Source organism: Hylobates moloch, unplaced genomic scaffold (assembly GCF_009828535.3).
Source record: "Hylobates moloch isolate HMO894 unplaced genomic scaffold, HMol_V3 SCAFFOLD_16, whole genome shotgun sequence".
Taxonomy (NCBI): domain Eukaryota; kingdom Metazoa; phylum Chordata; class Mammalia; order Primates; family Hylobatidae; genus Hylobates; species Hylobates moloch.
In genome coordinates this window covers 60,542,101-60,553,592 of record NW_026652291.1, presented here as the reverse complement: position 1 = coordinate 60,553,592, position 11,492 = coordinate 60,542,101, and positions in this window count along the sequence as shown.

Sequence of the window (11,492 nt, the reverse complement as noted above, 5' to 3'; positions counted from 1 at the left end):
GGGGAAGGAGGAGAATAGGCATGGAAAATGGGGTGTAAAACTGCGATCCAAGTGAGCGCCACCGAGCCTTCTTACCCAAATTAAGACTCAGCCAGTTCCTTGTCTTCAAGCTCATTTCCCCACCCCAGCCTAGAGAAGTATATTCCTCAGGCGGCTGACTTCAACAGTTGCTTCTCCTATAGAAAACCAACCCCAAACCAGGGAGTCAACAGCTACTATTTGTCAATTCAGCCACAGTGACCCTCAGACCAGGTCACCAAGAGAACACTCTGGGCTCAGAGGGGCCCCTGTTGACTTGCCCTTGTCTACCTCTCTGTCAAGGGGAAGGAGCATTCTAGGAACATCTGCTGCAGGGAGACATGGCAGATCAATATAGGGAAATGTGAGGGTATCAAATCAATGGGAATTATTAATAGTAGAGAATTGCTGGCACTGCCTGTAAGACTGCCTTAGGAAGACCACGACATAACACTGCCTGCCTTTGGAGTTCCAGAGTAGGAAAAGTGTGTACTCTTACCTACCTCAAAAGTCAGGAATTTAGGAATAAGTGAGTAAGGGCTATCTAACTTTGAGTTGTTATTTTTTTAAAAAGGAGAGAGATGCCAGTATGGTGAAACTTCTTCCTGGGTGTGCTCTATGAAACATTAATCTGATGAAATGCTCCTCAAGAAAAAAAGGACCCCCCAGTCAAATTAGTTTGAGAAATACTGCATATTCCCTCTTTTAAGAGATTCACAATGTATGCTGGTATGTTAAAGGCTCTGAGCAGCTGGTTAAAAAACCCAGGTGGTTGATCATGTTTAACCCACTAATTCTCAAACTTATTTGGCCATAGAGGCCTTACTTTTTAAGTTTTATTTTTATTTATTTATTTATTTAATTTATTTTGAGGTAGGCTCTTGCTCTGTCACTCAGGCTGGAGTGCAGTGGCATGATCACAGCTCACTGCAGCCTCCAACTCTTGGACTCAAGCAATCTGCCCAACTCAGCCCTCCAAGTAGCTGAGACTACAGTTATGTACCACCACGCCCAGCTAACTTTTAATTTTAAATTTTAAATTTTATTCCCACAGAAGCAGTGTTCTGCTTTGTGGAAAGCCCTATCAAGTAACTAGGGCTGGTTCTGACCTGGAAGCTGGCAGATGGATAAGCCATCCCCACCCAGGTCAGTGGGATCCTAACAGTCCATGAACAAAGGGACAGCAGTGAGGCTGTCTTTCTAATGTAGGAGTAATACAGGAAAGTACCAAACCAGCTCATGGGGTGCGGAAATCATATCACAGACCTTATACCCTTTGCCTTCACCCCATCTTTGGAACCCTGCAGCATCTATCTTCCCCTGAAAAGTCTATTCTGTATCCCTGTAGGGGTAGGGGATGGGAGAAGGAGTTTGTGTTTTTCAAAATCTCCCCTAAGTGTTCCTGATATCTTGGATTCAGAACTTCAGTTCTAAGCCATCTCTGCTCTCTCTTCTAAAACATCCTTCACTACAGACCATTGGCATCAACCCAAAGCTTCTATTCTCATTACCTCCTTAATCCCATTCTGGTCCAGAAACTACAAATGTCTCCTGGGACATCTCCTGCTGCATCCCTAGCAACGTTCCCTGTTCCTGTCCTCACTTGGGCATCTGGAGTCCCTAAGGTCACTTAGCCTCTCTATCAGAGTCCTCAAGATGATAGGCTGTCTGAAACCTGCAGGGACACATGACTCACCTTAACTTTAAATTTTATTCCCACAGAAGCAGGTTCCACTTTGGGGAAAGCTTGTCAAGTGACCAGGAGTGGTTCTCTAGCTCCTTGAGCTTCAGAACATCTACCCTCATGATGATTGGCCTCCCCCTGCCATGATGAGCCCACCTTCCCTTGCATGGCCCTTTGTGGAGCTGAAGAACAATGGTAATAGGCGGAGACCAGCTCATTTTAATGAGAATATTACCAATTTTTTTTCACTTTCTGGGTCCTATTGTTGGTCCCATCCTACTTCATACCCACGCTCCCAGTGTACAACCCCCCAACAACTTAATAAGATGACTCTTCACAAGAAAACTCACCATACCATTTCAAAGACAGAATAGCTTTAAAATACAATTTTGATTTGCCAAAGAGATCTACATTCATATTTCCAGGTGATAAGGTCCCTTCAAACTCTGAAAGTCTATGAATGTGCCATCTGACCCCATCTCCTCCTTCCCTCTCTAAAGCCTCCTGTAGAAGTCCCAGGCTCCTGACAGCCCTATGGCACAGGAATGACAGAGCCATTTTAGAGTGTGACTCACTGTCCCACCTGCTGACTACTCCTCTAGCTGAGGAACCATAGGATAAAGGGGGACAAAGTGAAGTCATTCACCTAACCAGAGTATAGAGGCAAAACCTAAATGTTCTCAGAGGACACATTTTTTAAAGAAAGCATTTTAGGGCTGCTTTTATCATTGGATGACATCTTTGCTAAATTATCCCCTCAGTGGTCAGTGAGAGAAGCCAATACTCAGTTTGCCAGGGTTGTAGATTCCATCCTGGTTCACTTTCCCTTCTAGAGCCTGTTTTATCTCTCCAACACCCAGATACTGAGCAGTTGTCAGTAGCAGAGGCACTCCAGAGCTGCGATATAAATGATGATTATTATATTAACAAATAACATTGCCAAGCCTGGCTGGCTCCCTACAACAGTGATGGTAGAGGTGAGCTACAAGATTCAGTACTGATAAACTATATATTGTCTTCTGGAACCATCGTTCAGCCTGACAGCCACTCTCCAAGCCTCCCACCATTAGCAGCAAAGAAGCGGGAGAGACTACTTAGTGGTGGCCCTTGGGGAATGGGGAGGCTATGCAGGAGAAAAAACAAAGAAAGCCAGGAAACCTTGAGGAAGATGAAAAGTCCTCAGCATCCACCACTTCTACATCCCCCCTGCAACCCGAACCAGCCTACTCCAAACTTTCAACCTGGATATGCCCCGCACCTAGGGCCGCTGCACTAGCTGTCCTCTGTGCCTGGTATGCATGTCCCTGGATAACTGGGTGGCAAGCTCCCTGTCCTCCACCTGCTTGTTGCTCACTGAGGCCTAGCCTGACAACTCTATTTTTTTTTTTTGAGACAGAGTTTTGCTCTTGTTGCCCAGGCTGGAGTGCAATGGCACGATCTCAGCTCACTGCAACCTCCACCTCCCCGGTTCAAGCGATTCTCCTGCCTCAGCCTCCCCAGCAGCTGAGATTACAGGCATGAGCCACCATGCCTGGCTAATTTTGTATTTTTAGTAGAGACAGGGTTTCTCCATGTTGGTCAGGCTGGTCTCGAACTGCTGACCTCAGGTGATCCACCTGCCTCGGCCTCCTAAAGTGCTGGAATTACAGGCGTGAGCCACCGCGCCCGGCCCTGACCACCCTATTTAATACTGTAGCTTACCCCCAACCCAACCCCTTTACCCTCCTCTATGTTTTCCTTTTTCCAAGCACTTATTACCTTCTAACATACTATATAATTTAGCTATTATGTTTATTGTTTATTTCTATTTCTCACCTCTGGTATGTAACCTCCACAAGGGTAGGGATCTTTGCTTTACTCACTGATATATCCCAAGCACCAATAATAGTGCCTGAAATAAAGGAGGTGCTCAATAAATATTTGCTGAATGAACAAAGCTAAGTATAGAATGGTATATGTTTTGGTCAGATCCATCTGATTAATTCCATCATTAAGGCTGAGCACAGGGAGAAATGGGTCATTTCAGTGTTCTCTACCTACTGGCAAGATGGCTGGTAAACACTCTACATCCTCCTCTGTCTCCACCACGGCCTCAAGAACATGCCAATCAGGAGAACCTGGACGTTTCAGTGGGATGTTTTCTGGAACTCCAAGCACCTTCCCAACTTGCACTCAGTGGGGTTGCTTAGTCCTCCTCCACAGACTTCAGTCCCCTATTCCAGGCTATCCCAGGTTAAATACAAACTTCTAGAGCCATGGTTCTCCAACTTAAGTAAGCGTAAGAATAATTTGATAAGCTTGCTGACAATGCTTATTCCCAGACCACGTTTCACAGACTCTGATTCACTAGGGCAGAGGAAGGACCCAGAAATATGCATTCTAATAACTCTCCCCACCCACAACGTATTTGTAGTAACAAGTATTGTTTGGGAATAGGGAAGAGTGGGTCACTCCAATATAATATAGCTAGGCCAGATCCCAAGACTAGGGGTTGAAAAGGAGCCCTGGGTCCCCTCTGCCTCTACTAGGCTAAGGTCATGTCACCTGGAGATCTCCAAAGACCAACTGTATTTCCTTCAACAATAACAACAACAAGCAATGTTTACTCAGCACTTCCCTTATATCAGGTGCTATATTAACTCCTCTAACACAGCGTGTGAAATAGTGCCTATTATTACACCTATTAACTGAGGCGAGGAGAGGTTAACTAGTGAGAGTAACAGCTGAGATTCTAACTAGACAGACTGGGCTCCAGAGCCCACTCTTTTTAAAAAAATTTTACTTACTTATTTAATTGACAAATAAAAATTGTATATATTTATTGTATATAACATGTTTTAAAATATGTATACATTGTGGAATGGCTCAGTTGAGCTAATTAACATATGTATTACTTCACATACTTACCATTTTTCGTGGTAAAAATGTGGTAAAAAACATTATATCTTTCTTTGGAAATGGAGTCTTGCTCTGTTGCCCAGGCTTGAGTACAATGGCACCATCTCGGCTCACTGCAACCTCCGCCTCCCGAGTTCAAGCGATTCTCCTGCCTCAGCCTCCAAGTAGCTGGGATTACAGGCGCACACCACCACACTCGGCTAATTTTTTTGTCTTTTTAGTAGAGACAGGGTTTCACCACACTGGCCAGGCTGGTCTTGAACTCCTGACCTCAGGTAATCTGCCTGCCTCGGCCTCCCAAAGTGCTGGAATTGCAGGCGTGAGCCACCGCACCCAGCCTTGATTTTCAATAAAATATGTTGTTATAAACTATAGTCATCATTTTGTACAATAGATCTCTTGAACTTATTCCAAAAACTAAAGTCTTGATTTTACCCCTAAACCCACTCCCTTCACAGTCTTTCTTAAGTAAATGCAGAGCCCACTCTTTTAACTACATCGCAAACTCACTGACTCTGGGCCTATAGATGGCCAGTTAGTTGCTCCAAGTGACAGATCCAAGACTAGGTCTAAGTCTCCTAAATTCCAGGACAGTGCTGGGACGTCAGTCTCCCACCATAGAATCAACAGCAGAAATGAATTTTATAAAGTCAGTAGCATCCACATATCCCCTCAGGGAAATTTTAAGCTCTCTAGGTAAGTTGGTTCCCTAGTATCCTATTCTAGAAGCTCTGAACCTGGAATACTTCTAGTCTATGCGATCTCACATTTACATATTTCACTATCATTCAACATAAAACTAATGAGTACCTACTTAATGCCAGGAACTGTGCTAGGCCTGCAAAAGAGCAATGGTGAGCACAAGAAACTACAAGTAGATTACTACTGTACAGCAAAAAGTATAAGGCAAAGGGCCAGACACTGTGGCTCATGCCTGCTAATCTCAGCACTTCAGGAGACCAAGGCGGGAGGATTGCTTGAGGCCATGAGTTTAAGACCAGCCTGCGCAACATAGTAAGACCCTGTTTTTACAAAATAAAAAATAAGCCAGGCATGGTGACATGCACCTGTAGTCCTGGCTACTCAGGAGCCCGAGGCAGAAGGATCGCTTGGGCCCAGGATATCTGAGGCTGCAGTGAGCTATGACTGCACCACTGCAATCCTGCCTGAGCAAATGAGTAAGATCCTGTCTCTTAAAACAAACAAAAAAAAAAGTATAAGGCAAAGATGTGCAGAAGACAGGTCAGAAAGGGCTTTCTGTGTATGCTACATTTAGAAATTTAAATGTAATTCTGAATGCTATTAAGAGCAATTGAAGGATTTTAAGCAGGGGAGTAATGGTTAGATTGTTTTTCTTTTTTCTGTTTTTTTTTGAGACGGAGTCTTGCTCTGTCGCCCCAGGCTGGAGTGCAGTGGTGCAATCTCAGCTCACTGCAACCTCCGCCTCCTGGGTTCAAGCGATTCTCTTGCCTCAGCCTCTCGAGTAGCTGGGACTACAGGTGCACACCACCATGCCTGGCTAATTTTTATATTTTTTAGTAGACACAGGGTTTCACCATATTGGTCAGGCGGTCTTGAACTCCTGACCTTAAGTGACCCACCTGCCTCAGCCTCCCAAAGTGCTGGGATTACAGTAATGGTAGATTTATGCTTCAGATAGATTACTTTGGTGGCTAATTGAAGAACAGATTTGAATAGGAATAATACCAGAGGCAGGGGTAAGAGGAGGTTGTGGCTGGTTCAGGTTAGAGGTAATTAGAAACTAAACAAAAACATGGGTAATAGGTAACAGAAAGTAGTATTAGCTTTGCTAATACTGATGGTATATAGGGACAAGTGTAGGAAAAAACCCAAAGTGATGCTCAGACTATGTGCTTAGGTGATCAGGAAGATACTGGAACCACCAACTGGAAAGTGACTAAAAGAAGTAAATGTTGGGAGCTAAGCTATGATGACACAAAGGCATAAGAATGATACAATAGACTTTGGGGACTCGGGGGAAAGTGTGGGAGGGGTGTGAGGGATAAAAGACTACACACACAATGGGTACAGTGTACACTGCTCAGGTGATAGGTGCACCAAAATCTCAGAAATCACCACTAAGGAACTTATTCGTGTCACCAAACAGCACCTGTTCCCCAAAAACCTATTGAAATTTTTAAAAATTTAATCAAAAATTTCTGCTCTGCCAAAAAAAAAAGTGTGTGTGTTTGTGTACACATAGAGACACACACACGTATATATATCAAGAGAATGAGAACACAAGGAACAGACTGTGAGAGAATATTTGCAAATGACATATCTGATAAAGGTCTATTATCCAAAACACACAAAGAACACGTAAAACTCAATGATAAGAAAACAAACAACCCAATTTAAAAATAGGCCAAAGATATCTTACCATATAAGATACACAGATGGCAGGCTAGGCGTGGTGGCTCATGTTTGTAATCCCAGGACTACGGGAGGCTGAGGTGGGTGGATCACCTGAGGTCAAGAGTTCAAGACCAGCCTGACCAATATGGTGAAACCCTGTCTCTATTAAAAATACAAAAAATTAGCTGGGCGTGGTGGCAGGCACCTATAATCCCAGCTACTCAGGAGGCTGAGGCAGGAGAATCACTTGAACCTGGGAGGCAAAGGTTGCAGTGAGCCGAGATGGTGCCATTGCACTCCAGCCTGGGCAAAAACAGCGAACCTCCACCTCAAAAAAAAAAAAAAAAAAGATACACAGATGGCAAGTAAGTATATAAAAAGAAGTTCAAAATATATGTCATTAGAGAATTGGAAATAAAAATAACAATGAGATACTACTACATATCATTAGAATGGCTAAAAACAAAATACAGTATCAACTGCTGTTGAGGATGCAGAGTAACAGGAACGCTCATTCAATGCTGATGGGAATGAAAAGTGATACAGCCAGTTTGGAAGATGGTTCAGCAGTTTCTTTAAAAAATGAACATACTTTTTTTTTTTTTTTTTTGAGATGGAGTCTCGCTCTGGCACCCAGGCTCGAGTACAGTGGCGTGATCTTGGCTCACTGCAACCTCTGTCTCCCAGGTTCAAGCAATTCTCCTGCCTCAGCCTCCCGAGTAGCTGGGACTACAGGCACCTGCCACCATGCCCAGCCAATTTTGTATTTTTCACAGAGACGGGTTTCACTGTGTTAGGCAGGATGGCCTCGAACTCCTTACCTTGTGATCCGCCCGTCTTGGCCTCCCAAAGTGCTGAGATTACAGGCGTGAGCCACTGTGTCCCACCGAACATACTTTTACCATACAATTCAGCAACTGTGCTCCTTGGTATTTACCCAAAAAAGTTAAAAACTTACAAGCACACAAAAAACTGAAAATGGATATGTATAGAAGATTTATTCACAATTGCCAAAACTTGGAAGCAACCAAGATATACTTCAGTAAGTGACTAGATAAACAAACTGTGGTACATGGAATAGTATTTAGTGCTAAAAATAAATGAGGTATCAAGCCATAAAAAGACATGGAGGAAACTTAAATGCGTATCATTAAGTGAAAAATGCCATTCTGAAAAGGCTAGGCATACTGTATGATTCCAACCAAATGACACTCTGGAAAAGGCAGAATTATGGAGACAGTAAAAAGATCAGTGGTTGCTAGGGGTCAGTGGGATGGGAGGGATGAAGAGACAGAGCACAGAGGACTTTTAAGTCAGTTAAAGTATTCTGTATGATACTATAATGGTGAATACATATCAGTATACATTTGACAAAATACATAGACTGTACAACATGAAGAGCAAATCCTGCTGTAAACTACAGACTTTAGGTGATGATGGGTTAATATAGGTTTGTCAGTTGTAACAAAAGTACACTGTGAGGCTGGGCATGGTGGCTTACACCTGTAATCCCAGCACTTTAGGAGGCTGAGGTGGGAGGATTGTTTGAGCTCAGGAGTTCGAGACCAGCCTGGGCAATTTAGTGAAACCCCATCTCTAACGAAAAAAACAAAAAACAAACAACAACAACAACAACAAAACCCCCAAATGTACCACTGAGGCATGGGGATGTTGATAACGGGGGAGGTTGTACATGTGTGGACACAGGGGTTACAAGGGACATGGGAACTCAGTAATTTTCAGTCAATTTTTCTGTGAACCAAAAATTTCTCTAAAAAAATAAAGTTTATTTAAGAAAAAAAGAAGTAAATGTGGCGGAGAAATGATGTAGTGGCTTTAGAAATGTTAAGCTAAGGCTGGGCATGATGGCTCACACCTGTAATCCCAACATTTTGGGAGGCCGAGGTTAGAGGATTGCTTGAGGCCAGGAGTTTGAGACTAGCGTGGGCAACAGAGTGAGACGCTGTCTCTACAAAAAATTTTTAAAAAAAATTGAAAAAGAAAGAAAAGAAAAGAAAGAAAGAAAGCCAGAACAATCAGGCAAGACAAAGGAATAATAGGCATCCAAATCAGTAAAGAGGAAGTCAGACTGTCACTGTTCACTGATGATATGATTGTATACTCAGAAAACCCTAAAGACTCATCCAAAAAGCTCCTAGATCTGATAAATGAATTCAGTAAAGTTTCAGGATACAAAATCAATGTACACAAATCAGTAGTACTGCTATACACCAAGAGCGACCAAGCTGAGAATCAAATCAAGAACTCAGCCCCCTTTACAATAGCTGCAAAAAATAAAATACTTAGGAATATACCTAATCAAGGAGGTGAAAGACCTCTCCAAGGAAAACTACAAAATGCTGCTGAAAGAAATCATAGGTGACACAAACAAGTGGAAATATATCCCATGCTCATGGATGAGTAGAATCAATATTGTGAAAATGACCACACTGCCAAAAGCAATCTAAAAATTCAATGCAATTCCCATCAAAATACCATCATCAGCTGGGCACGGTGGCTCACACCCATAATCTCAGCACTTTGGGAGGCCAAGGTGGACGGATCACTTAATGCCAGGAGCTCCAGGTCAGCCTGGCCAATATGGTGAAACCCTATCTCTACTAAAAAGAAAATACAAAAATTAGCCGGGTGTGGTGGCACAGGCCTGTAATCCCAGCTACTCGAGAGGCTGAGGCATGAGAATTGCTTGAGCCTGGGAGGCAGAGGTTGCAGTGAGCCAAGATCACGCCATTGCACTCTAGCCTGGGCAACAGAGTGAAACTCCATCTCAAAAACAAAAAAAGGTCGGGCACGGTGTCTCACGCCTGTAATCCCAGCACTTTGGGAGGCCAAGGCGGGCAGATCACCTGAGGTCAGGAGTACAAGACTAGCCTGACCAACATGGTGAAACCCTGTCTCTACTAAAAATACAAAATTAGCCAGGCGTGGTGATGGGCGCCTGTAATCCCAGCTACTTGGGAGGCTGAGGCAGGAGAATCACTTGAACCCAGGAGGCGGAGGTGGCAGTGAGCTGAGATTGTGCCATTGCACTCCAGCCTGGGTGACAGAGCGAGACTCAGTCTCAACAAAAAGAAAGAAAGAAAGAAAGAAAGGAAGGAAGGAAGGAAGGAAGGAAGGAAGGAAGGAAGGAAGGAAGGAAGGAAGGAAGGAAGGAAGGAAGGAAGGAAGGAAGGAAGGAAGGAGAGAGAGACAAAACAAAAAAAATACCATAATCATTCTTCACAGAACTAGAAAAAACAATCCTAAAACTCATATGGAACCAAAAAAGAGCATCCACAGCCAAAGCAAGACTAAGCAAAGAGAACAAATCTGGAGGCATCACATTCCTGACTTCAAACTGTACAAGGCTATGGTCACCAAAACAACATGGTACTGGTACAAAAGTAGGCACATAGACCAATGGAACAGAATAGAGAACCCAGAAATAAAGCCAAATACTTATAGCCAACTGATCTTCAACAAAGCAAACAAAAACCTAAAGTTGGAAAAAGACACCCCTTTTCAACAAATGCTGCGGGGATACTTGGCAAGGCATATGTAGAAGAATGAAACCGGATCCTCATCTTTCACCTTTATAAAATTCAACTCAAGATGGATCAAACACCTAAATCTAAGACCTAAAACCATACAAATGTTAGAAGATAACATCAGAAACACTTCCAGACATTGGCTTAGGCAAACAGTTCATGACGAAGAACCCAAAAGCAAATGCAACAAAAACAAAGATAAATAGATGGGACTTAATTAAACTAAAAAAGTTCTGCACAGCAAAAGAAATAATCAGCAGAGTAAACAGACAACCCAGAGTGGGAGAAAATTTTTGCAAACTATGCATCGACAAAGAACTAATATCCAGAATCTACAAGGAACTCAAAACAAATCAACAAGAAAAAAACAAATAATCCCATTAAAAAGTGGGCTAAGGACATGAACAGATAATTCCCAAAAGAAGATATACAAATTACCAAACATATGAAAAAATGCTCAACATCACTAATTATCAGGGAAGTACAAATCGAAACCACAATGTGATACCACCTTATTCCTGCAATAATGGCCATAATTTAAAAAATCAAAATATAATAGATGTTGGCATGGATGCAGTAAAAAGGAAACACTTTTACACTGCTGGTGGGAATGTGAACTAGTACAACCACTATGGGAAACAGTGTGGAGATTCCTTAAAGAATTAAAAGTAGATCTACCATTTGATCCAGCAATCCCACTATTGGGTATCTACCCAAAGGAAAAGAAGTAATTATATGAAAAAGACACTTGCACATGCATGTTATAGCAGCACAATTCACAACTGCAAAAATAACAGAACCAGGCCAAATGCCCATCAGTCAATCAATGAGTGGACAAAGAAAATGTGGTGTATATATACCATGGAATACTACTCAGCCATAAAAAGGAACCAAATAATGGCATTTGCAGCAACCTGGATGGAGTTGGAGACCATTATTCTAAGTGAAATAACTCAGGAATGGAAAAC